Here is a 26,565-nt window from a genome sequence, read left to right as displayed (position 1 = left end):
ACAATGGAAACCACCTTTGGCATGAAGGATGGGTTAGTCCTGAGGGATACCCTGTCAGCATGGAAGATGATGAAGGGTTCCACAGCCAAGAGTGCTTGCAGCTCGAAGACTCTTCTGGGTGAAGTGATGGCCAGAAGGAAAGCGGTCTTCCAAGAGAGAAATTTTAGTTCTGCAGAAGAAACTGGTTCAAAGTGGGGCACGGTGAGCTTTTCCAACACAAAGTTAATGTCCCAAGCTGGGGTTGGTGCTCTTCTGGTTGGCCTCAAGTTGCTAGCCCCTCTTAGGAACTGTTTGATCAAGGGGTGTGAGAAAAGGGGCTGCTCAGTGGGAAAATGAGCAGAGATAGCAGAGGCATGAATTTTAATAGAGGACAAAGAGAGGCCACTGTGTAGTAGGTCAGCTAAGTAATCCAGGATGAGAAGGAGGGAGGTCTGTGCCTAATTGGCTCCCTTAGCCTGAATCCAGGTGCAGAACCTTTTCCATTTGTCAGCATAAGACATTCTACTGCTAGGGGGTCTGGCCTCACGTACATCATCTCAAACCTGTTTACTGAGGTTGGCAGATTGATCGAGGATTAAAGAATGTGCCAAGCTGCCAAATTGAGTGTCTGCAATTGGGGATGCATGAATTCCCCTTCCCTCTGGGTCAGGACATTTAGAATTTGAGGAAGATGCCATGGTGGCAGTGGGGACAGGCTGCACAGCAAGGGGTACCAGTGCTGGTAACGCCAGTCTGGAGCTATAAGAATTGTCCTTGGTTTTTCCGCCTTTATTTTGAGCAGTACCCTGGGGATAAGAGGTAGTGGAGGAAAGGCATAGATTGACCCGGGGAAGGACAGGGCATCCACTTTCCAAGCCATGCAGTGATGCTCACTGGTGCCAAATTTGCTGAGCTGATGGTTGGTGTGGGAGGCAAAGAGGTCAACCTTCAGGGTTCCCCATTTCTGAGTTATTGGATGAAGATTCTTCTGTTGAGCTGCCACTTGTGTGGGTCCAGAAGATTTCTGCTTAACTGGTCTGCCAGAGAGTTGAGAGAACCTGGTAGGAATTGTGCTAACAGGTGGAGTTGCATGGCAGAGGCTGTGTGCCAAAGGGTCATGGCCAGCCTGCACAGAGGGTAGGAGTGAGTCCCTCCCTGCTTGTTGATATACCACATTACAGTGGTGTTGTCTGTTTTGATCAGTAGAGCCCATGGAGAGAGAAGAGGCTTGAAATCTATCAAGATGTGCTGGACAGCCATCATCTATTTTTGGTTGATGTGCAGAGAGATTTGTTGTGGGCTTCATTGGCCCTGCATGCACCTGCCGTCCAGGTGTGCACCCCAGGCATAGTCTGATGCATCTGTGGTGAGGGTCTGGACCAAGGTGGGGGGTGGTGAGAAAAATAGACCCTTGTTGTGGAAGCATGCTGTTGCCCACCATAGAAAATCTTTTCTGAGGCAAGGAATTATATGTGTAAGAATCTCCAAGTCTTGAGAGTGTTGACACCAAAGGCTTTTTAGGTACCACTGAAGTTTCCTCATATGCAGTCTGGCATATGGAATGAGTAGTATGCAAGATGCCATGAACCCCAGAGCTTGCAGGATCTTCCTTGCAGATAGCTGGGTCTGGTGGGTAGTTGAGAGAATCAGGCTGTCAGGAAATTTTGCTTTTCTGGTGTAAGGAATGCCATCTGGGATGCTGTGTCCAGGCTTGCTCCCAAGAATATAATCCTTTGGGTGGGCACCTGTTTGGATTTCTTTTCGTTGAGTGTGTACCCTAGGGAGGTTAATAGGGACTTTACAAAAGCCAGGTGCTTGAGCAGCTTTTTCCTGGCTGTCTGCCTGAATTAGGCAGTCATCTAAGTGTGGGTAAATCTGGATATTCCTTTGTCTGTAAAAGGCAATGGCCAGAGCCAGGCATTTTGTGAAAAATCTGGGAGCAGTAGATAAGCCAAAGGGAAGTGCAGAGAACTGAAAGTGCTGAGATCCTTACTGGAAACTGAGATATTTCCTGCATGATTCCCTGACAGAAATATGGAGGTAGGCCTCTAAGCTCTAGGGTGGCTAGCAAAGCATCCTTGGAGAGCATGGGTAGCAGCTGCTAGAGGGTGAGCATTTTGAATTTTGGGATCACCAGGAAGGTGTTTAGAATGGATAGATCGAGGATGGGGTGCCAGGTGCCCTCTTTTCTGGGTACCAGATAAAGTCTGGAATAGAAACCTTGGCGCCTCTGTTCTGCAGGAACATGCTCTACTGCCCTCATACAGAGCAGAGAAAGGACTTGCTTTTACGCCTCTGTCCACTGGTTTGGAGGTAGATCTGGGAACCCTTTTGGGGAAGGAAGGGTGTGGAAAGAAAATTTGTATCCCTGGGACACTATGTTGAGAACCCAGCAGTTGCTGGTAATGGTGGCACAGGTGCTTGCCTGAAAGGAGAGTTTTCCTCCTAGGGGTAAGTGAAGGTGGGCAGAGGGGGGAGGGAGGTGAGTCATTGTGAGTTCTTACCATAAGGGGTGCCTTAGAATTCCCTGGTTTTGAAGTAGAGGTAGTCCACTGCTTAGATCTCTGCATTCCCTGTGGCTGCAGTCTGAGGGGTCTGGCTCCCCGGGGTCTGGGCTGGAAAGGACCAGTGCTTGGTAGGACAATGCCTGCTGAACCTGGGTGGCTGGACCTGCAATAAATCCTTAACTTTCTGCACAGATTTCGCTTTTTCTTCCATCTTTTTTAAGACCTCTTCTGCCTTAATGCCAAAGAAGTTGCCTTTGTGCAAGGGGGCATCCAACAATTTAGATTTGACATGGTCTGGCACAGGCTGTTCCCTTAAGCCATGCATGCCTTCTAATGACAGATCCAGTGACTGCTGCCCTGCAAGAAGCTTCTAGGGTGTCAAAACCACACTAAAAGGTGTGTTTAGTTACTTGGCTTACAGAATGCATTAACTCTTGTAACGCTTTAGATTCTGCACAAGCAGGAAAGGAAGACATTTTTTGTTTGAGGAGCTCCAGGGTATGTTGCTGAAATTTTAGCATATGGAACTGGCAATTTAGTGCCCTGTTAGCAAGAGTAGCTGAGGTGTATAATTTTACATCTGTCTAGTGCTCGGGAATCCCTATCTGAGGGAGTGAGATTCTTAGCAGAGGGTGCTTTAATCCCTTTAGACCCTTGAGAAATTACTTCAGGGTCAGCAGTAAGATTTTTAAAAAGAAATTTGTGTAAGTCAGGGACTCTAATAGTACCTGTCTGGTTTTCTGGGTGCAGGAAGGAGGGTATCAGGAGTCAAGCTGGATTCCAGGAAAACATCCTCCACAACAGCCAGGACTGGGGAGATGGCCAAGGGTCTGTGCTGTGGAAGATCTAAGAATTCCCCGAGTCTCTTTTTAGACTAAGGGTAGTCCTGACTCTCCCATTGGAAATGCTCCCTTAAGGTATGAGGGGTTTCCCCAAAAGAAAAATCCTCTAGGGGAGAGGCAGAAGGAATGGAATCCTCTGCATCAGAATCCTCATAAGCAGAGAGGGGTTGCATGTCCTCAAATTCAGATGCATCAGAGTCATCTCACTCTTGTTCAGACAAAACTACAGGGGACAGATCTCTCTTCCTTTTGGAGGGGGTAGCTTGGCTTCCCCTGATCAGCATGATAAGGTCTTCCACAATTTTAAGGATTTGAGACTGAGGTAAGGAAGCAGGTGCCTGAGATTGGGTTGTCAGTTTCTCGGGTACGGTTCGTACCCTGGGCCTAAGAAGACGACGTCGGTTTGTGTCAAGAATCGGTAGTGCGAAGGACTTCCTCAGAAGCCAGTGCCTGCTCACTGGCTCTGGACCCATCCAAGGTAGAGACGACCACAGGATCCTTAGTCGAAGAAGAGTTTTGTGGCATACTGGGCTCTGAAAGGGTCTTGGTAGGAGCCTGTGAATCCACAGAAGCGGGCATCAGGGGCTGCGAAAGCGCCTCACTGAGGACTTTTTGACTGTTGACTAGCTTAACGGGAAGCGTCGGTAGGTTTGGACCTGTGCGGTCTGTCTCTGTCTTTATCTTTATGTTTTTTTGGAAGATCTGCTGTCTGATGGCTTACCGAAGCCATATCAGAGTTTGAGGACTGTAAGCGAAAATATCTAGCTACAATAAGGGCCCGACGATGGATAGTTCTGGCGTTGAACAAAGCACAGAAGCTACAGCGGGGGGACGTCGTGGTCTGGGCCTAAACAAGTGATGCAGTAAGAATGAAAGTCTCGGTGTGGTACTTGCTTTCCACAGGCAAGACAATCGTTAACTTTTTCTGACATCAGTTAGTGCAAGAAAAAAGGACCCCCAACGGGGTACATAGCTTTAGAAGACTTCAGCTTCAAATCGGTAGATGAAACTCAGGTAGCGGCCTACCGGCACTCGTGCAAACTGCTTCTGCTTCGGGCTCCATGGCAAGAAAGGCTGATGTAATGGCGTTGGCGGCCTTACTTTATACTACTGATGACCTGACGTCAGTCCTGAAGTGATAGCAACCGACGCAGAAACACTAAGCTTCTGGTATTCAAGATGGCTGAGGGCTACCCTGGCAGGGATAACCCAAATGTGATAGCTGCAACAGTGAAACATGAAGATCATCATATTTTTTGGGAAATGTAATGAGTTGGCAAAGTTCAAAAATACACTGTAGACCACTTTATCAGAAAGACTAAGTGAGCAAATTGGAGTAACTAAGAAAATCACTTTTTTTTAGCTGTGATACAGAATCGGAATTGCCCAGTCAGAGTAAGGTCTTGCTAAGTTTAATTTTGTTGGCTGCCAAAAAAGCAATTGATAGAAAATGGAAATCAAAGTTTAGACCAACCTTACTAGAAGTAGTGAATAGAGCAACAGAAATAAGACCTGGAAATGGGATCTTCAGAAAAACGTAGGACCAAATTACATAGAAAAAACGGGAACTGTGGGAACAATACATGTAGAATTGTTTTGGAGACGAAATAAGGTTTAAGGGAAAACAGGAATTAAATGAGCTAAGTAATGTCCTTTTCAGACGATTACATGCAATGAATAATGTTTGCAAATGAAAATATGTCAATATGGTTTTTCATTTACATAAATTTATGATTGCTTATGTCAGTGATAATTCAATAGAGGTTTCTAAAAACAAATTCTAGCCTCATCTTTTGACAAAGGCTTACTGCTTGTCCCTCATGAGATACTGCTAACATAATAAACATTCATATATGCCTCCAAAATCTGACCAGAGGGACACAGAGAAGAAAAGAAAATGAATGGGATGTGTATAAACTTTTCATTAAGGCATCCTGTGTTTGAGGGATAACTGGAATGCCACTTTACCAAGTTCTGATGTTGACACAAGCCTCAGATACACAACTGAAAAGGAAGGGAGAGTCCTGAAGTCTTCTATGAAAGGCTTTGACCTACAAAATGTAGCAGAGTTAGGAAAAACCTTGCCAGAGTGCATCTGTTTTTTTCCCAGATATATCAAGGTTCACGATGCGTACATAGCAGATCAGTTAGACATGTTACCCACAGTAACAGCTGATGCCAGCACTTACACTATGCATGGCTGACTCTAAGGAGGGTAGGGAACATACAGTTGTGTACACTTACCATAAATGTAGATGTCAGAGTATATTCACTGTTGCAGTCATCACCTCCTAGATTCAGCAGGAACTTTCCCTCTAAGCACTGGGCCTTCCCTGCACCTAGCAGACAAGGCCAAGGTAAGCCCTGCAGTGCTTAGAGGGAAAGTTCCTGCTGAATCTGGGAGGTGATGACTGCAACAGTGAAACACGAAGAACATCATAAATATTACAAATTCTCTTTTCACTACCTTAAGTCATCTGACCTTAGAGGATGGTGTAAAATTAGATCGGTAAAAATGTTACATGAACTAAACAATCATGAACTATAAACAAGTTATATATATATATATATATATATATATATATATATATATATATATATATATATATATATATATATATATATGAAAATCAAGTTCTACATGGGAGGTCTAAACAGCAAGATTCCACTCTAAAGGTTAACTATATTTGTGAACTGAAGTTAGTAGAGAAAAACTCAGTTCTTTCCTTTGAAGACTGGTAAGAAGAAAAGGATGGTAGAAGCAGTTGTGATAAAAAGACGGTGTTCTGAATAGAGGCCAATGTGGGTGACGTTTTCCCTTTTGTTTCTATAGGCTTTCTTAGTGGAAAAACTTACGAGAAGCTAATAATTCCATGACCAAGAGAAACAAAGGCTGGACCACAGTACTATCACAAGAATTCGAGAATCATGCAGTTGGCTAGAAGGTATGGAGAAAAAGGAACTTCATCTCCACTGAGTGAGACAGGAGATCCAGATTGAGCTCCAGAATTCCTGGCGAATGTAACAGATAAGGCCAGAAAGGAGGGAGGGAGAGAGAGAGACAGACACACACAGACAAGAAGTGCAACTTAGAATGTCAGGGTAAGCAAAGAGAGTAGAGATCCTGAACCTGCTGGCTTTATGCAGAAAGTTCAGGACAATGGAAGGAGGAGAAATGGCTTTCCTGAAGTCTGAAGAACCATACTAGTTTCTGGAGCCATGACAAGAGATTTTGCTCTCCGAGGGGGGACCATGTTCTAACTCAACATGTACTCCCACCATGGTAAAGGAGAATCCAAGGAAACTGTAGCAGGTAAAGGCGGAGAGACAGCAATCAGAAAAATCTTGGCCTTCCCAATGGAAGTGCTCCCTCAAGGTGTGCAAGGTTTCCCCAAAGGAGAAATCCTCTGGGGGAGATACAGAAAGAATGGACTGTTCTGCATCCGAATCTTTATAAGGGGAGTACGAGTGTTCCTCTACATCAGAATGTTCTGAAACAATGGAGCCCTGTTCAGAGGAGGGGGAATCTTCTACTCTGGGTCTCTTGTCTGTACGGGGCTGGGAGCCCCTGATAAGTGTAATTAAATCCTCAGCCATTTTAAGCATCTGCTTTTTAGGCATGGAGCCTGAGGATGGGCCCTGTGCAACAGGCCTCTTGGGATGCATGGCTGATTTGGACTTAGTAAAGGCCTTAATGGAAAAGGAAGAAGAGGGCCTAAATACACCCTGGGTGGAAGTGGACTTATCCCCGGTAGGAGTTTCAACACTAACAGTGGCTTCGGAGGTTGTAGTCTGAGTAAGGGTCGAGGTACCTGCGGTCTCGGGTACAGAAGACACCGCCAAGGAAGTGTCGTCGGTAGACAGGGACTGCATAGGCGTCTCGCGGAGAACCAGACCACGTGTAGCCGGTTTTGGCGTGGTGTCGGTGGAGACCGCGGACCTCGCGTGTCGGTCTTTGTCCTTGCGTTTTTTGGACAAAACGGTAGTCGGAGTATCCGACGACATTTTATAATCAAAGGCTTTACCAAAATAATGTTGGGCGAACTCCGCCCGACGCTTAATAGTGCATTTATTGAAAGTCGCACAAAAGCGACAGCCCGAGACGTCGTGGTCTGGGCCTAAACAAGGTATGCAGAGGGAATGGAAATCCTTATGCGGTATTTGCTTCCCACAAGAAATACAATTGTTAACTTTGTCTGACATCGGTCTGAGGCAAGAAAAGTTTCCCCAACGGGGTACTAAGCTTTAAAGAAGACTTCGGTTTCCAATTTTTCGTAAATTCAGGAGCTGGCCGACCGGCACTTGCGAGCTGCTTCTGCTTCGGGCACCGTGCGGCAAAAAAGACTGAAGAATATGGCATCAGCTGTGACTTATATACCCCTGTCGCACTGACGTCAGGGAAGAAGGCGACAACAACCGATGCCGGACCAAGACTTTGGAATTCGGCCGACCGAGGACCCGCCTGACGGCAGAGAACCCATATGTGATTACTGCAGCTGTATGCACGATGAACATCGGAGATCTGAAAGAGTAGTGACTAGCTCCCAGTGGGAAGAACAGATTACTCCAGAACACCTTTCTATATTAAGATGATATTGTGCATCCAGGAGGCATACAGTGTACACTCTTTAGAACTAGCACAGAAAAATCAGAATGGACTGAACTATAAACTATCTGGAAATTACACTCCTTACATACTGATTTAGGATAGTTAGACGTAGAGATGGTTACAGGATACCAGTCTCTCTCTCTCTTTTTTTTTGCACTGCAGGCATTGTTTGTGAAGTCAGTCCAGAAATGCAGATTGGAGGAAACATGATGTTAGACTGTCTGGATGTATACCCAGCCAAGACAAGGTGTCAGGACGGGGTTATCAGAAGGGGAGTATCTAAAAACCTAAGTCTGCAGACCACCTATTCTAGAAGCATAATGTAACAGTCTTTCTGGAAAATATGTCAAGGGGAGAAGGTTTGTATAGAGGGTATGTCCCTGGGTTAGGTAGTTACAGATGAGTGCATCTTTCACTGATGTCCCGCACCAGGAGGAGTCATCAAGGGAGGTATTAAAGATGCCTCAAGAAGTTACCAAGGAATCATAGCGTGGTGCAAGCATATCTGATAAGAGTAGCCAGGGCCAGTTGGTTAAAAGGCACCTTCCATTATCTGGGGAATCTGTCTCTTCGAAGTAAAGAAAAGAAGAGCAAATTACAAAAATTGGTTAATGAGTCTTTACCAATGAAGAATAAGGGAGATCTGGGTGATCTGTAGTATCACACAATTGCTTGCATGCATGTCTCATGAAGGTAAAAACCAGATCAGCTGTTTGGAAGGCAATCCTCCAAAGATACGAGCTTTGGAAGTATGGAAATTCTACCCTACAACATTATAAGGCCTAGAGAAGCACAGAGGCAGACAATGACTTTAGGTGGGGGCAGCTAAGGAGAACTCACATGAATAAGCATCCCCATATGGTCTTCCATCCAGGTACTAACCATACTTCACCCTGTTTAGCTTCCGACAACAAACAAGATTGGGTACACAGAGAAAAGTCCTGCCATTTCAAAAGTGTTCATTGTTCTGAATGTACTGCAAAGGGAAGGCAAAAAGGGAATGATCATTAATTCCTATACAGTAACACAGGTCACTATCGTGTCATCCAACAGAACTGCTGCGGTCCAGAGAAGGGCAAAGTAAGGGAACGCTATAATACATATTTGTAGAATCCCTCTAGTTTCTGTGACATACCCAATGGAGGAGTTTGGAATGTGCTCTTTTACTCATAGTACTTCAAGGGAAAAAAAACCCTTGGAAATATATCCTAGAGGAAAAAGGACATTTCATAGCAAAGCAAATCCTAGCCTCTGAAAAAAACAAGGAAAAGGAGAGAGCGGGAGAGAAAGAAACAGAGAGGTTGAGTAGGGGGGCAGTTGACCTCTCTCCATGTACCAAGCTAAAGATTCTTGGAGAGGACAGAGGTTTTCCATTCAGGACCCTAGCACTAGGAGGGGGAGTGGACTCCATGGTGGAAGTTCCTGTGTGGACAAGATGGATCAAGGAAGACTGGGGACTAACAAATCCGACGCCCGTACGTGCCAGGCTCAACCTGATGAAAAGGAAGCAGAGTGAACCTGTGAAGGGGATCATAATGCAGGATGAGATGGAAGCCTCTGAGGTAAACCTGTAACCCGCTAAGAATGCTAAATGTGAAAGCAAAAGCTACATTGGTTACTTCAGATACAAGATACTTGTGCACAAATGAAAAATGATGGTTAGGTGCCACAAAGTACATGGAAATGCCTTAAACATATATGCATTTTAAAGGCCACAAGGACCTCTTCCATCCTTAAATGGAGTGCCAAAAACTCCCTACTTTGATACACAACTGTCAGAAAGGGAAACCAGTCCTAGAGAACAACTTCCTGAAGCCACGACTGAGAGAAACCATGCAAGTTTAAAACATACGGATGTGAAGAACATGCCAGTCTACTCAGGTAGTGTTAGAAGGTCAGTGTCCATCTCTTGTCTGTAGAACGTAAGGCAAATATTTTCCAAATGAGGGACCATAGTATAAGGAAAAAGTACAGTTGTGTATACTTAACATAAATGTAGATGTTCGAGCGTATTCACTGTTGCAGTCATCACAGTTGGGTTATCTGCTTGCCAGAGGACCCAAGTTGATAGCAATCTCTCATTTGACAACCACGTGGCCAAAGTGGTTAGAAAAACATTTTATATAGCCCACCTAATCATGAAGGGATTCACATCTAGATCAGGGGAGGTCATCGTGCCTCTTTACTCATCCCTCATCAGGCCCATAATTGAGTACAATGCCCCTTTTGGGATGTACCTTACCAGACACCTGCAGCAACTGGAAAGACCCCAAAAGTACCTCACCAAGAGGATCAAAGGGCTCAAACAGATGCCATATGCTGCCCGGTTAAAGAAACTCCAGCTCTACTCAGTGGCATACCGCCAGCTCAGAGGCGATCTGTGTCTGACGTATAAAGCCATGTCCAACCCGGAATTAATGGACATGCTGCACCTCAGAAAATCCAAATCCCATCGAGCCACACACTCGAGAGACTTGAACCTCAGCACTGAAATAAATAGGACATGCTGGAGGGACAGATTCATAGCCCAGAGGCTCCCTTCACTCTGGAATAAAATCCCAGTCCAGGTTAGGCAGAGTCACTCATTGACTCTCTTCAAGAGGAATCTTGATGAGTGGATGGGAGATCGTAGGTTTACCCCGGGTATCACTTCTGTGTCACTGTTAGACAGAGGCACAGTATACTAACCTCAAAAAAGGGCATAGCAAAATTAACTTAGAATGTGTGGCGAAAGCCAAACACAATCTGGCTAGGCTTATAAATGCCCGAGGGCAGATAGCCTAGTATGAACCTATGAACACACACACACATTATATATATATATATATATATATATATATATATATATATATATATATATATATATATATATATATATATATATATAAGGTTACACCTCCAACCAAAAAACTTTTAAGCATAGTTAAGGAGAGTAAAGGTATAGCCAAAAGAAGTCAGGGGCTGGAGGGAGGGTAACCAGGACTGCAACAGTGAATACACTCGAAGTCACACTTATGGTAAGTGTACACAACTGTACTATGTTCTTCATGTTTCACTGTTGCAGTCATCACATTTGGGTGGATTCCCAAACCTAAGGATGGGAGGGGGTATTTAAATAGCATCAGGACCAGATATAAGGCCCTGCAAGACTGCAGTGGCAGAGCCAGCTCTGGATTTAGAGAAAATTGGTAAATGGTAATGCTTGGTGAAAGTATGTACAGAACTCCAGGTAGCAGGTTCTAGGATGTCCCTGGTAGATACACCTCTGAGAAAGGCTGTAGAGGTAGATGCAGCCCTGGTTGAATGGGGTCTAATCCCCTGTGGGATAGGTTTTCCATGGTGCTTACAGCAGAAATGAATGCAATGGCCTATCCATTTAGAAATGGTTTGCTTTGAAATAGCCTTCCCCTCTGCCCCTGCAGCAAATGCCACCAGCAGTTGTTCAGATTTCCTTTGAGGTTTAGTCCTGTCCAAGTAAAATCTAAGTTGCCTGTGCACATCTAAGGAGTGCAGTATCCGTTCCCCTTTGTTCTGTGGGTTAGGAAAGAAGGTAGGCAAATGAATGGACCGATTAAGAGCCACAGTGGATACCACCTTGGGCATGAAGGAGGGATTGGTTCTGAGGGACACCTTGTCCGAATGAAAGATGATGAAAGGTTCCACTGCCATAAGTTCCTGTAATTCAGATACGCTTCTTGCAGAAGTGATAGCTAAAAGGAAAGCTGTTTTCCAGGAAAGAAATTTTAAATCTGCAGTAGCAGCTGGCTCGAAAGGAGGAAGAGTGAGTTTCTCCAAGACAAAGTTAAGATCCCAGGCTGGAATTGGAGCTCTTATGGGTGTGGTCTTAAGTTTTTGGCCCTTCTGAGGAACTGCTGAGCAGTGGGTGAGAGAAGAGGGGAGGCTCTGTGCTATAATGAGCTGAAATGGCTGAGGCATGAATTTTGATGGAGGAAAAGGACAAGCCCTTATGAAGCATCTCAGTCAAGTACTGTAGAATCTGAGATAAATTGGGCACTGCTGCGTTCATTCCTTGAGATTGGTTCCAGGCACAAAATCGATTCCATTTTGCAGCATAAGGTTTTCTGGTACTGGGCCTCCTTGTCTCTAAAATGATATCCATAACTGATTTGCTGAGGGATGGTAAAGAAGAGATTAGGGAATTAGCCAGGCTGCTAGGTTCAGGGTTTGCAGTTGAGGGTGCAGAATCTGGTTCTCCTGCTGAGACAACAGGGAAGAAGTCTGACGCAGGTGCCATGGAGCAGAGCGTGAAGATGTGCAAGAGTGGGTACCAGTGTTGGTGAGGCCAGTCTGGTGCAATTAAAATCGTCCTTGGCTTGTCCTGTTTGATCTTTAGTAGTACTTTGGAGAGCAAAAGCACAGGAAAAATGGCACAGACTGAAAGGTTTTTCCAGCTGAAGGATAGAGCATCCACTTTCTAAGCTAGCTTGTGGGGAATCCTTGTGCAAAGTGTGTCCAATTCATGGTTCCGGGAGGAGGCAAACAGGTCTATATCTGGGCTCCCCCACTTGCTTGTCAACATGTTGAAAATCCTTGGTTCCAGCTTCCACTAGCGTGGGTCCATGAGGTTTCTGCTTAGTCCGTCTGCCAGTGTATTTACTTTTCCTGGCAGGAACCGAGCTTGTAGATTCACTTGGTAGCTCAAGGCTGTGTTCCACAATGCCATGGCTAGTCTGCAGAGGGGGTACGAATGTGTACCCCCCTGCTTGTTTATGTACCACATCACAGTGGTGTTGTCCGTCTTTACCATTAGTAGTCCTGCAAGAATGTGGTCCTTGAAGGCTGTCAGTGCATTCTTTTCAGACAACATTTCCTTTTCATTTATGTGCATGTGCATTTGACTTGGGTTCCATTTGCCCTGAATGCACTTCCCTGCCAGGTGAGCACCCCATGCAAAGTCTAATGCATCTGTTGTTAAAATCTGGGCGGCAGGGGGTAGTGTGAATGGTAGTACCCTGTTTTGGTGGCAGGCCTCTGCCCACCAAAGGAACTCTAGGCATAGGCAAGGTATGACAGAAATCCTTGCTTCTAGATGCTGTGAATGTTGACACCACAGGCTTTTGAGATATCATTGTAGTTTCCTCATATAAAGCCTTGCATATGGAATTAGAAGACTGCAAGAGGCCATGAATATTTTTTTGCCTGCAAAATGCAATGACTGGAGCTGGGCACTTTGTGTATACCCTGGATGCAGTAGATAAGCCAAAGGGCAGTGCAGAGAACTGATAGTGCATGTAGCCTGCTTTGAAGCGTAGGTATCTTCTGCAAGACTCCCTGATAGGGATGTGCAGGTATGCTTCTTTTAAGTCTAGTGTTGCTAACCATGCATCTTTGCCTAGCACAGGAAGCAGCTGGTGAAGCGTCAGCATTTTGAATTTTGGAATCACCAGGAAGGTGTTTAGAGTAGAAAGGTCCAGGATAGGATGCCATGTATTGCCTTTTCTGGGTACAAGGAAAAGTCTCGAACAGAAACCTTGTCCCTTTTCTTCTTCTGGTACCAAATGTGTGCTCCACGAACTCAATGAGGAATTAAACCCACAGCTAGGACAGCTGTTTAATCAAAGTCTTACCTCTGTGGATCACAGAGGGGCGTGGCGCACTGTGGTGTGGTCCCACTTCCAAAGCACGCCTCCTCCACCGACCCTGGAAAACCCCATTACATTAGCATTAGCCCCTTATCTGCAAAATGCAAAGGAGGATCATAATGGACTAAAAAAAGACATAGGAGAATTTGCATGACTTTGGATCCAATTGAGTTCCCCATACTAAAGGGGGTGCGTAGCCACAAAAAAATGGGCTGGGCTGCTTTGCCCTATGAATAGCCTCCATGTTTAAGAGAGAGAGTACTTGATTTTGGGCCTCTGCCCACTGATTTGGGGGTAGATCTGGCCACCTGCTTGGAGTTGGTAATGTGTGGAAGTGAAATCTGTATCCTTGAGACACCATATTTAAAACCCATTTGTCCTGGGTAATGAGTTCCCAGTTTTTGGCCTGCAGACCAATCTTTCCGCCTAAAGGAGCGTTCTGTTGGGAAGTGCTTGGAAATTTTAAAAGCAAGTCATTGAGACAGTTTTCCATAGGGGGAATCTTACTACTCCCAGATTTGGGTGTGGAAACCCCCCACTGTTTAGTCTTGTGTGTCCCTTGGGACTGAAACCTGGGGTTTCTGCTGTGTCTGGGTTTGGCTTGAGAAGACCTGGAAGGGGCCGTAAAGGACCAATTCTTACAGGGCCAGCGGCTACTAAATCTAGGAGGCTGAACTTGTAAGAAATCTTTGACAGTTTGCATAGATTTAGCTTTATCTTCCATCTTTTTAAGAACTTCGTCAGCCTTGTTGCCAAACAGGCGGTCCTGATTTAAGGGAGCATCAAACAATTTACCTTTAACATGAACAGGCAAAGATTGCTCCTTAAGCCAAGCATGCCTTCTGAGCACAGACCCAATAACAGCAGCTCTGCAAGAGGCCTCTAATGAATCAAATCCACAGAGCAAAGTAAGTTTTCCAACCTATTCAGCAGAATGCATCAAGTCCTGTAATTCTTTATTTTCAGCACAGTCAGGAATCAACATCATTTTCTACTTAAGCAATCCAATAACATGTTGTTGATACTTTAGCATATGAAACTGGCAGTTTAAAGCCCTAGTGGCCAAGGTTGCAGAAGTGTAAACCTTCTTACCCCATCTATCCAGCGCACTGGAGTCTCTTATCAGAGTGGGTAGGATTCTTAGCAGTAGAAGCCTTAATGCCCTTGGGTCCCTGTGAAATGTCTCTGGATCCGCAACAGGATTTTTAAAAAGGAACTTGTGAATCAGGAACCCTGTAATATCTGTCAGTTTTTCTGAGAGCAGGAGGCAAAGAATCAGGAGCCAAACCAGATTCTGAAAAGGCATCATCAACAATGTCCAGTACAGGCTGTATAGCTAAAGGCCTATGCTGAGGCAGGAGTAAGAAAAGTACAGTTTTGTACCTACCATAAATGTAGATGTTCGAGTGTTCACACTGCTGCAGTCATTACACTTGGGTTATCCTGCCGTCAGGCGGTCCCGCAGTCGGCCAGAGTTCCAAAGTCTTAGTCCGGCGTCGGTTGCTGTCGCTTCTTCCCTGACGTCAGTGCGCCAGGGGTATATAAGATGCATCCGATGCCATTTTCTTCAGTTTTTCTTGCCCCAGATGTCAGGTGTCCCCAAGTAGGTAGGCAATACATATTGCTAATAAAAAATATACATATAAAGTAAAAAACAATATCTTCAGTTACAAGCAAATACACCACAAAGGTTATATAGGATAGAAAGGTATAGATAAGTCCATCTTGTTCAGAGGGTATGAAGGGAGGGTAACCTGGACTGCAGCAGTGTGAACACTCTAACATCTACATTTATGGTAGGTACAAAATTGTACTATGTTCATCATGTTACACTGCTGCAGTCATTAGACTTTGGTAGAATCCCAAAGCTACGGTTGGGTGGCTGGTCTATAAAGAGGTAGGATTGGCTATGAGGCCCTGCAGAACTGCAGTGGCAAATCCTGCTCTGGATTTAGAGTAAAGAGGCAGGTGGTGAAGCTTGGTAAAGGTGTGCACTGAACTCCAAGTTGCAGCCTCCAAAATTTCCTTGGTAGGTACTCCTCTGAGAAAGGCTGTTGAAGTGGCTGTTGCCCTGGTGGAATGTGGCCTAATGTTATTTGGGACTGATTTTCCCTGCTATGTGTAGCAGTAACGAATACAGTGTCCTATCCATTTGGATATAGTCTGCTTTGAGATAGCCTTGCCCTGTGATCCTGCCGCATATGCTACAAACAGCTGCTCAGTTTTCCTGAAAGCTTTTGTTTTGTCCAAGTAGAAGCGTAGCTGCCTGTGTATGTCCAAAGAATGCAGAAGTTTCTCCCCTTTATTCTGGGGGTTTGGATAAAAAGTTGGCAAATGGATGGTTTGATTAAGAGCCACACTAGATACCACCTTTGGCATAAAGGTAGGGTTTGTCCTTAAAGAAACCCTGTCCTGATGAAAAATTATAAAAGGTTCCACTGCCATTAATGCCTGCAGCTTTGAGACTCTTTGTGCTGAAGTTACTGCTAGGAGCAGAGCTGTTTTCCATGATAAAAATTTTTAGATTGGCTGTATTGGCTGGCTCAAAAGGTGGTAGGGTCAGTTTTTCCAAAAAGAAATTGAGGTCCCAAGTTGGTGTTGGTGCTTTCCGGGGCGGTCTTATGTTCTTAGCCACTCTGAGGTACTGCTTTAGCAAGGGATGAGAGAATAAAGGAGGATCCGTGTTGTAATGTGCTGAAATGGCAGAGGCGTGGATCTTAATTGATGAGAAGGATAGGCCTCTGTCCAGCATCTCAGTTAAGTATTGTAAAATCTGAGGAATGTTTGGAACAAGAGGTTCAAGGCTTTGAGCCTGGTTCCAGGGGCAGAATCTCTTCCATTTTTCTGAGTAAGCTTTCCTGGTGCTAGGCCTCCTGGCCTCCAAAATGACATCCATAACAGCTTTAGAGAGAGGTGTTGCCTGTTTGATTAATGTATCTGCCATGCAGCCAGGTTTAGGTTTTTGAGCTGACCATGCAGGATCTGATTGTTATGTTGAGTCAGAAGGTGTGGAATTTGAGGCAAAATCCATGGTGGGCCTTAAGTTCCTTAAGATAGGGTACCAGTGCTGGCATGGCCAGTCTGGAGAAATCAGGATCATCTGTGGTTTTTCTTGTATGGCTTTTAGGAATACCTTTGAAAGGAGAGGCAGTGGCAGGAAGGCATAAACTTTTAGGTTTTCCCAGCTGAACAAAAGAGCATCCACTTTCCATGCTTGTTTGTGATGAGTCCTTGTGCAGAATTTTTGTAGTTGGCAATTCAGTGGGGAGGCAAAAAGATCTATGTCTGGGCATCCCCATTTATGCGTTACCATGCTGAAGATTTGTGGATTCAATTTCAATTCATGAGGGTCTATGATATTTCTGCTTAGATCGTCTGCCAGAGTATTTTTCTTTCCTGGCAGGAATTGTGCTTGCAGGTGACCTTGATACGTTAGAGCTGTGTTCCAGAAGGTCATGGCTTGCCTGCATAGGGGATAAGAATGAGTGCCCCCTTGCTTGTTTATGTACCACATTACTGTGGTATTGTCCGTCTTTAGTAATAATTGTCCTGGATGCAGAAGTTCCTTGAAAGCTGTTAGGGCATTTTGAACAGCCAACATCTCTTTTTGATTGATGTGAAGATGCATCTGGGTCTGTGGTCCACTTGCCCTGAATGCATTTTCCTGTCATGTGTGCTCCCCAGGCGTAATCCGAAGCATCTGTTGTTAGAGTTTGCCTGGCTGTGGGTTGGGTAAAAGGCTGACCCTTGTTTAGGTGACATGCCTGTGCCCACCATCGAAACTCCTGTAGTAGGCAGGGAATGATTGGTATCACTGCTTCTAAACTGTGAGTGTTGAGTCCAAACACTTTTTAGGTACCACTGTAATTTCCTCATATGCAGTCTTGCATATGGTATTAGTAGTATGCAGGATGCCATGAATCCCAGGGCCTGCAGAATTTTTCTTGCAGGGAGATGGGACGTTTTTGCCAGTAATTGAAAATATTGAGTTAGTTGAACTTGTTTGTCTGGTGTGAGGTAAGCCATCTGGGCCGTTGCATTTAAGCTGGCACCCAGGAATATAATCTGATGCAAGGGCACTAGTTTTGACTTCTTTTTGTTTACTGTGTACCCTAGAGAAATTAGCAACCTTTTTACAAACGCCAGATGCTGTAGAAGAATGTCCTTTGTCTCTGCTTGAATGAGGCAGTCGTCCAGGTATGGATATATTTGAATTCCTTTTTGTCTGCAAAATGCAATTACTGGTGCCAGGCACTTTGTGAAGACCCTGGGTGCAGTAGATAAGCCAAAGGGCAGTGCAGAGAATTAGTAGTGCATTGTACCAGCTTTGAATCTGAGGTATCTTCTGCAATTTTGTCTGATAGGGACATGCAGGTATGCCTCTTTGAGGTCCAGAGTAACAAGCCAAGCCTTCTTGCCCAGCACAGGTAGAAGCTGCTGTAAAGTCAACATTTTGAATTTCGGAATATCCAGGTAAGTATTCAGAAATGAAAGGTCTAGTATGGGCCTCCAGGCCTTGTCCTTTCTGGGGACCAGGAAGAGTCTTGAGTAAAATCCTTGTCCTTGTTCCTGTTGTGGTACTTTTTGAATAGCTCTCATGTCCATGAGGGCTGAAATTTGTTTTTGTGCCTCTGCCCACTGATTTTGTGGCAGGTCTGGCATTCCTTTTAGCCTTGGTAAAGTATGAAAGTGGAACCTGCAACCTTGAGACACAATATTCAGAACCCATTTGTCTTGGGTGATTGTTTGCCAGTTTTGAGAAAAAAGTGCTAGATTTCCCCCTAAGGGGGCTTCCAAAAGGGACGTGCTTGGCGTACGAAGGGGAAAGTCATTGTGACCGTTTCCTGTAAGGTTGAGACTTGTCCTCGCCTCCTTTTGGGGTTGAGGTGCCCCACTGTCGTTGTCTGAGCATTGGGGTTGAGATCTGCCTCTTGGGCATCTGTATCTGCCTCTCTCAGGCCTGTCTGACACTGGAAAGGACCAATTCTTTGTTGGCCAATTTCTGCTAAACCGAGGTGGCTGTACCTGTAAGACATCCTTGACTGTTTGCATAGACTTAAGCTTTATCCTTCATTTTCTTTAACACCTCTTCTGCCTTAAGACCAAACAAGGTATCATGCTGTAAAGGAGCATCCAATAATTTTGCCTTAACATGATCAGGTAAACTCCGTTCTTCTAACCAAGCATGTCTTCGAATCACAGAACCTGCAACTGAGGCTCTACAAGAGGCCTCTAAAGAATCAAAACCACACTGCAGAGTATGTTTCCCACCTGTTCAACTGCATGCAATAAATCCTGCATTTCTTTACAATCAGGAGCTTCTGAGCTTGCAAGCATTTTCTGTTTTGATTGAGCCATTAAATACTGTTGGTACTTAAGCATGTGAAACTGGCAATTTAAAGCTCTTACTGCTAAAGTTGCAGAACTTTCTTCCCCCATCTATCCAAAGCTCTGGAATCTCTGTCAGAGAGTACTGGATTTTTACAATGGAAGCCTTAACCCCTTTTGGACCCTGGGAAATAGTTTCTGGATCAGCAGAAGGGTTTTTGTAAAGACACGTGTGAGAGTCACGGACTCTACCACCTATCTGGCTTGGCTGGAGAAGGGGGCAAAGAATCAGGAGATAAGCTGGATTCAGAGAACACATCATCCACAATATCTAGCACAGGCGTAATAGCCAGGGGCCTGTGCTGAGGCAATAAAAGGAAATCTCTGAGCCTTTTCTTGGATTCTGAGTAACCCTGACTTTCCCAATGGAAATGCTCCCTCATGGTATGTAAAGTTTCCCCAAAAGAATAATCCTCAGGAGGAGAGGGTGAAAGGATAGATTCTTCAGCATCAGAGTCCTCATAGGGGGGTAGAGAGTAACCATGATCTGAAGAGGAATCAGAGGAAATGGAAACCTGATCAGAGGAATCATAGTCTGTATCCTGCCTAGGCCTTTTCTCTAGAGGGGGATGGGAACCCCTGATTAGAGTAATGAGGTCTTCGGCCATTTTAAGCATCTGTTTCTTAGGTATTGAGGACTGTCCAGGGGAATGCTGTACTTGTTTCTTTGTTTTTAATGGTGCCTTTGACTTGGCTGTTGTTTTAATGGTAAGTTGTGAAGGTCTGAAAACACCCTCAGAAGCCGATGCCTGCTCAGCGGCTCTGAACCCATCTGAGGGATTAGTTTCCGTAGGCCCAATACCTTGAGTTTCCAGAGGCCTAGTTGTCTCCAAGTGGGAGTCAGAAGCGGCCTGTGGCTCTGAGGTAGCGGGTGTCAGGCGCTGCGAAAGCACCTCACTGAGAACCGGCGACTGGCCTAGAAGAGGTTTCGTCGTCGGTTTTGGACCTCGGATGCCTGTCTTTATCCTTGTCTTTGCGTTTCTTCGGTATTGAGGTTGTCTGTTGATCCAACGGCATACTATAATTGAACCTTCGGCCAAAGTAGTGCAAAGCAAAATCAAAACGTCTTTTTATAGTGCGTTTGTTAAATCTAGCACAAAACCGGCAACTAGTGACGTCGTGATCAGGGCCTAGGCATGGAATACAGTAAGAGTGGAAGTCCTTATGAGGTATTTTCTTCCCTCAAGAAATACAATTATTTACTTTTTCTGACATCGGTCTGAGGCAAGAAAAAAAGTTTCCCCAACGGGGTACTTAGCTTTATTGAAGACTTTGGATCTGAAATTCGACTTCGAAAATCTCAGGAGTCGGCCAACCGGCACTTGCGAACTGCTTCTGCTTCGGGCACCGCGCAGCAAGAAAGACTGAAGAAAATGGCGTCGGATGCATCTTGTATACCCCTGGCACACTGACGTAAGGGAAAAAGCGAAAGCAACCAACGCCGGACCAAGACTTTGGAACTCTGGCCAACTGCGGGTCCGCCTGACGGCAGGATAACCCAAGTTTAATGACTGCAGCAGTGTAACACGATGAACATCCCCTAAGCCTCCTCTTTGAATCAGAAAAATCCTGGCTTTCCCATTGGAAATGCTCCCTTAAGAGTATTTAAGGTCTCACCAAAAGAAAAATCTTCTGGAGGGGAAGCAGAGGGAATAGAGCCCTCTGCATCAGAATCCCCATAAGCAGGTAAGGGCAAATCCAGATCATCAGAAGAATCAGAAAAAATCAGAATCCTGGTCAGAAGATTCATAAAGAACTTCAGTCCAAGGTCTCTGAGAAGGGGGAAGTTGGCTTCCCCTGATTAGAGCTATAAGATCTTCACCCATTCTTATTTGTTTTTTTAAACATAGAGGCCTGAGCATGAGGTTTGGGCGTCGGTTTTTAGGCATGGTTCGAGATTTTGGCCCAAGTGAAGATGGTTGCTTCAGTTTAATATGCAAGTCCATGGGCCTGAATACACCCTCAGAAGGCGGTGCCTGCACAGCGGCTCCGGAACCATCCAATGTAGAGACATTCGCAGGTTCCACAGTTGAAGCATGTCGCAGCAAACTGGACTCCGGATGGGTCTCAGTAGTGGCCTGTGAGTCAGAAGCAGAGGGTATCAGGGGCTGCGAAAATGCCTCACTGAGTACCGGTGAACTGGCGACTGGCTTAGGAGAAGCGTTGTCAGCAGTTTTGGACCTCGGCGGCCTGTCTCCATCTTTATCTTTACATTTTTTTGGAATCCCGGTAGCTGGATGGCTAACTGATGACATTTTGGATAATTAAAGCAAGAACCAAAATATTTAGAGATGAAGATAAACCGACGATAGTGCACTGATTAAATAAAGCAGAAAACCGGCAGCAAGGTACATTGTGGTCAGGGCCTAGGCAAGGAATACAGCACGAATGAAAATCTTTGTGAAGTATTTGCTTTCCACAAGTAATGCAATTATTAAATTTTAATGACATTGGTAAGGAGCAAGAAAAAGTTTCCCCAATGGGGTACTTAGCTTTAGTTGAAGACTTCAGTTCTGAAACTCGATAACTAAAATTTCAGGAGTCTGCCAACCAGTACTTGCGAACTACTTCTGCTTCGGGTACCGCACGGAAAGAAAGACTGATGCAATGGCTGCATATTTTATACCCCTGACGTCATACCGACGCAGGACTCAAGACTTTGTTAAACATGCCGACTGAGAGCTACTGCAAGCAGATAACCCAAATGTAATGACTGCAACAGTGAAACACGAAGAACATCTGTACTATGTACTTTGTGTTTCACTGTTGCAATCATCACATTTGGGTTGATTCCCAAAGCTGAGGAAGGGTGGAGACAGTCAAGAAGTATTAGGGCTGGCTAGCAGGCCTTGTAAGACTGCTGTAGCAAAGCCAGCTCTGGATTTAGAAAAGACACGCAAGTGGTAATGCTTGGAGAAGGTGTGTACTGAACTCCAGGTTGCAGCTTCCAGGATGTACCTGGTAAGGACTCCCTTGAGAAATGCTGTAGAGGTTGAGGTAGCCCTAGTGGAATGGGTTCTGATCCCCTGTGAGGTAGGTTTTCCATGGTGTTTGTAGCAGAAATGGATGCAGTGTGCTATCCATTTGGAGATAGTTTGCTTTGAAATGGCCTTGCCCTCTGCCCCTATAGCAAAGCTGACTAGCAGCTGGTCAGATTTTCTGAAAGGTTTAGTCCTGTCAAGGTAGAACCTAAGCTGTCTGTGCATGTCCAAGGAGTGCAGGATACTTTCCCCTTTATTCTGAGGATTAGGGAAAACGGTTGGTAAATGGATGGATTGGTTTAAAGCCACACTGGATACCAACCTTAGGCATAAATGATGGGTTAGTCCTGAGGGAAACCCTGTCCGCATGGAAGATAATGAAGGGTTCCACAGCCATAAGGGCCTGTAACTCAGACACTATTCTTGGTGAAGTGATTGCTAGAAGTAAGGCTGTTTTCCAAGAGAGGAATTTTAACTCTGCTGTAGCAGCAGGCTCAAAAGGGGGAAGCGTGAGCTTCTCTAGTACAAAGTTAAGGTCCAAGGCAGGAGTGGGAGCTCTCCCCGGGGGTCTTAAATTATTTTCTCCGCTCAGGAACTGTTTGACCAGAGGGTGAGAGAAAAGGGGTGGCTCAGTATTGCAATGAGCTGAGAAGGCAGAGGCATGAATCTTAATTGATGAGAAGGATTGGCCTTTGTGAAGCAGCTCTGCTAGATGATCTAGGATTTGAGGTAAGGTGGGCACAGCTGTATCCTTTCCCCGAGACTAGCTCCAAGAACAGCATATTTTCCACTTTTATGAATAGGATTTCCTAGTATTAGGCTTCCTGGCCTCAAGGGTGACATCCAGTTCTTGTTTGCGGAGGTTGCTGGTGAAGTATTCAGGGAATAAGCCAGGCTGCTAGGTTCAGGGTTTGCAGCTGAGGATGCAAAATCTGGACCTCCAACTGGGACAGCAGAGAGGGGGTCTGATGCAGGTGCCAGGGTGGCACTATTGTGAGACTGCGTAAAAGTGGGTACCAGTGCTGGTGTGGCCAGTCTGGTGCAATAAGGATTGCCCTTGGCTTCTCCTGTTTGATCTTGAGTAGTACTTTCGAGAGGAGGGGCAGGGGGGGAAAGGCCTAGAAGGAGAGGTTTTCCCATGTAAAGGATAGGGCATCCACTTTCCTTGCTTGGCTGTGGGGAGTTCTGGTGCAAAATTTGCTCAATTGATGGTTTTGGGGGGAAGCAAAGAGGTCCACCTCTGGTGCCCCCACCTGAGGATTAGAAGCTTGAAAGAGTTGGGTTCCAGTTTCCACTCGTGTGGTCCCATTACATTTCTGCTTAAGTCGTCTGCCAGTGAATTTTGTTTGTCTGGCAGGAATTGAGCTTGCCGGTGCATATGGTTGCTCAAGGTTGTGTTCCACAGAGCCATGGCTAATTAATCTGCAGAGTGGGTAGGAATGAGATCCTCCCTGCTTGTTTATGTGCCACATAACTGTGGTGTTGTCTGTCTTTATCAAGAGTTGTCCTGGAAGAATAAGGTATATGAAGGTTATCAGTGCATTCTGTACAGCTAACATTTTTTTTTGATTGATATGCAGGCGCACTTGTCCTGGGCTCCATTTGCCTTGAATGCATTTGCCTGCCATGTGAGCCCCCCATGTATAGTCTGATGTGTCTGATGTCAAGGTTTGGACGGTGGGAGGTTGAATGAAAGGGAGTCCCTTGTTGTGGTTGCAGGCGTCTGCCCACCAAAGGAACTCTGTCCTTAAACAAGAAATTATAGGAATAACTGTTTCCAGGTCCTGAGAATGTTGACACCAGAGACTAAGTACCATCAAAGTTTCCTCATATGCAGTCTTTCATACGGATTTAGGAGAATGCATGAGGCCATGAACCCTAATGCTTGCAGTATTTTTCTTGCAGATAGCTGGGTTTGGGTGGCCAGTAGTTTGATATAATTTGTCAAATAAACCTGCTATTCTGGAGTGAGGAATGCCATCTGGGAAGTTGTGTTCAAGTTTGCTCCCAGGAATACAATTTTCTGGCTGGGTACCGGGTGTGATTTCTTTTCATTGATGGTATATCCCAGAGAAGTTACGAGTCTCTCTACAAATGTCAGGTGCTGACGCAGCAATTCCTGACTGTCCGCCAGAATCAGGCAATCGTCCCAATATAGGTAAATTTGAATGTTTCTCTGCCTGCAGTTTGCAGTGGCTGGAGCCAGGCACTTTGTTAATACCCTGGATGCAGTAGATAAGTCAAAGGGAAGTGTAGAGAACTGATAGTGCATAGAGCCTGCCCTGAAACGTAGATATTTCCTGCAAGATTCCCTTATGGGGATGTGGCAGATAAGCTTCTCTTAAGTCTAGGGTGACCAGCCAGGAGTCCTTGGCTAGCACAGGAAGAAGCTGTTGAAGACTTAGCATTTTGAATTTTGGAACCACCGGAAAGGTGCTGAGTATAGACAGGTCCAGGATAGGACACCAGGAGCTTTCTTTTCTGGGAGCCAGGAACAGTCTTGAACAGAAACCTTGTCCCCTTTGTTCTGCTGGGACAGGTTGAATAGCCTTGATGCTGAGGAGAGAGCGCACTTGTTTTTGGGCCTCTGCCCACTGGTTTGGGGGGAGGTCTGGCCATCCACTTGGGGGTGAAGTGGAATCTGTATCCTAGGGAAACTATGTTTAAAACTCAATTGTCTTGGGTAATGAATTCCCAGTTTCTTGCATGCAGGGCGTGCTTTCCTCCTAAAGGTGCAAGTAGTTGAGCAAGGCTTGGAAGAGGTAACGATAAGTCAATGTGCAATTTTTCAATATGGGGTGGCTTACTAGTCCCTGCTTTGGAAGTGGGAGCCCCCCACTGCTTAGATCTGTGTTTAGCCTGAGACTGAAGTCTTAGTGGTCTGCTGCTCCTGGGTTTGGACTGAGAAGGCCTGGAAAGGACTGGAAAGGAACAGTTCTTTGAAGGCCAATGCCTACTGAATCTAGGTGGCTGTACTTGTAAGAAATCTAACAGTTTGCATAAATTTAGCTTTTTCCTCCATTCTTTTGAGGACGACTTCTACTTGGGTTGCCAAAATGGCGCTCTTGGTTTAAAAGTGCATGCAGTAATTTGGCTTTAACATGATCTGGCAGGTTTTGTTCCTTAAGCCAAGCATGTTTTCTAAGTACAGACCCAGTGACAGCAGCCCTGCAAGATGCTTCTAAAGCATCAAAACCACATTGCAAAGTATGTTTACCAACTTGGTCAGCAGAATGCATTAACTCTTGTAAATCTCTGTGTTCAGCACAGTCAGGAATCAACATCATTTTCTGTTTAATTAGTCCCATAATATGTTGCTGATACTTTAACATATGAAACTGGCAATTTAAAGCCCTGATGGCCACAGTAGCAGAGGTGTATACCTTCTTACCCCATCTGTCTAAAGCCCAAGAATCCCTGTCAGAAGGGGTAGGATTTTTGGCAGTAGTAGCCTTATGCTTTTAGGTCCTTTGGAAATGGTCTCTGGATCTGCAGTAGGATTCTTGAAGAGGAATTTGAGAGAGTCAGGTACTCTATAGTACCGGTCCAGCTTTCCTGGGAGCTTGAGGCAAAGTGTCTGGGGTAAGGCTGGATTCCAAGAAAACAATCTACAATGGATAGCTAGAGGCTTGTGCTGAGGCAGGTGTAAGAATTTTTGGACTGAGAATAGTCCTGGCTTTCCCAGTGGAAATGTTCCCTCAGGGTATGCAAGGTTGCACCAAAAGAAAAATCCTCTGAAAGGGAAGCAGAGGGAATGGAATCCTCTGCATCAGAATCCTGATAAGGGTAAATCCTGGTAGTCAGAAGGAACAGAGATATCAGATTCCTGATCAGAAGGAAAATCAGTTCTAGGTCTTTTAGAGGGGGAAGGCTGGCTTCCCCTAATTAAGGTAATAAGGTCTTCAGCCATTCTAATCATTTGTTTTTGAGGCATGTGAGCCTGAGAATGTGCTTTGGTCATCTGTTTTCTAGGTGTAGTGCAAACTTTAGGCCAGAGGAATTCGGTATTTTTAGCTAGAAACCAAGTTGGTTTAATATGAAAATCCATAAGCCTGAATACATCCTCAGAAGCTGGTGCCTGCACAGTAGCTCCGGACCCATCCAAGGAAGAAACATCCGCAGGTACCATAGTCGAAGAAGATAATCCAAGCGTTATAAGTAAACCATAAACCAAGCAAAAGGCGAATTGCTGACACCACACTATGTAGCTTGAGAAACTGAAAACAATGAAGCAAACTCATGCAAACCAGCAGGACTAAATAAAAACACTTTTAATAAGTTATTAAAAGTGTTTTTATTTAGTCCTGCTGGTTTGCACGAGTTTGCTTCATTGCTTTCAGTTTCTCAAGCTACACAGTGTGGTGGCATAGTCGAAGAAGCATCTCGTGGCATACCGGTCTCCAAATGGGTCTCAGCAGAGGCCTGCGAATCTGCAGAAGTGGGTATAAGGGGCTGCGAAAGCACCTCACTGAGTACCGGCGGACTGGCGACTAGCTTAACAGGAGTGTCGTCGGCAGTTTTGGACCTATGTCGTCTGTCTCTGTCTTTATCCTTATGTTTTTTTGGAAGATCGGTAGTCAGATGGCTTAACGAAGCCATTTTGGAGTATGGAGATTGAGAACGAAAGTATTTTGCTACAAACATAGCCCGAGGATG

The 26,565-nt window shown here is 45.2% G+C and overlaps 1 protein-coding gene and 1 non-coding gene across 2 annotated transcripts in view; both read right to left on the bottom strand.

Moving 5' to 3' along the window:
- KIF13B (kinesin family member 13B) overlaps nt 1–26,565 on the bottom strand; it is a gene marked incomplete in the record, with an annotated part of 3,953,176 nt that overhangs the window by 2,715,590 nt on the left and 1,211,021 nt on the right.
- Nucleotides 9,585–9,710, bottom strand: LOC122795222. The gene has a single exon (XR_006363812.1). It is a non-coding gene; the product is annotated as a U6atac minor spliceosomal RNA (small nuclear RNA).

Source organism: Protopterus annectens, chromosome 2.part1, assembly GCF_019279795.1.
Source record: "Protopterus annectens isolate FY-2018-M chromosome 2.part1, PAN1.0, whole genome shotgun sequence".
NCBI lineage: Eukaryota > Metazoa > Chordata > Ceratodontiformes > Protopteridae > Protopterus > Protopterus annectens.
The sequence above is the reverse complement of the archived record's forward strand: the minus strand, read 5'-3'. Positions and strand labels throughout refer to the sequence as shown.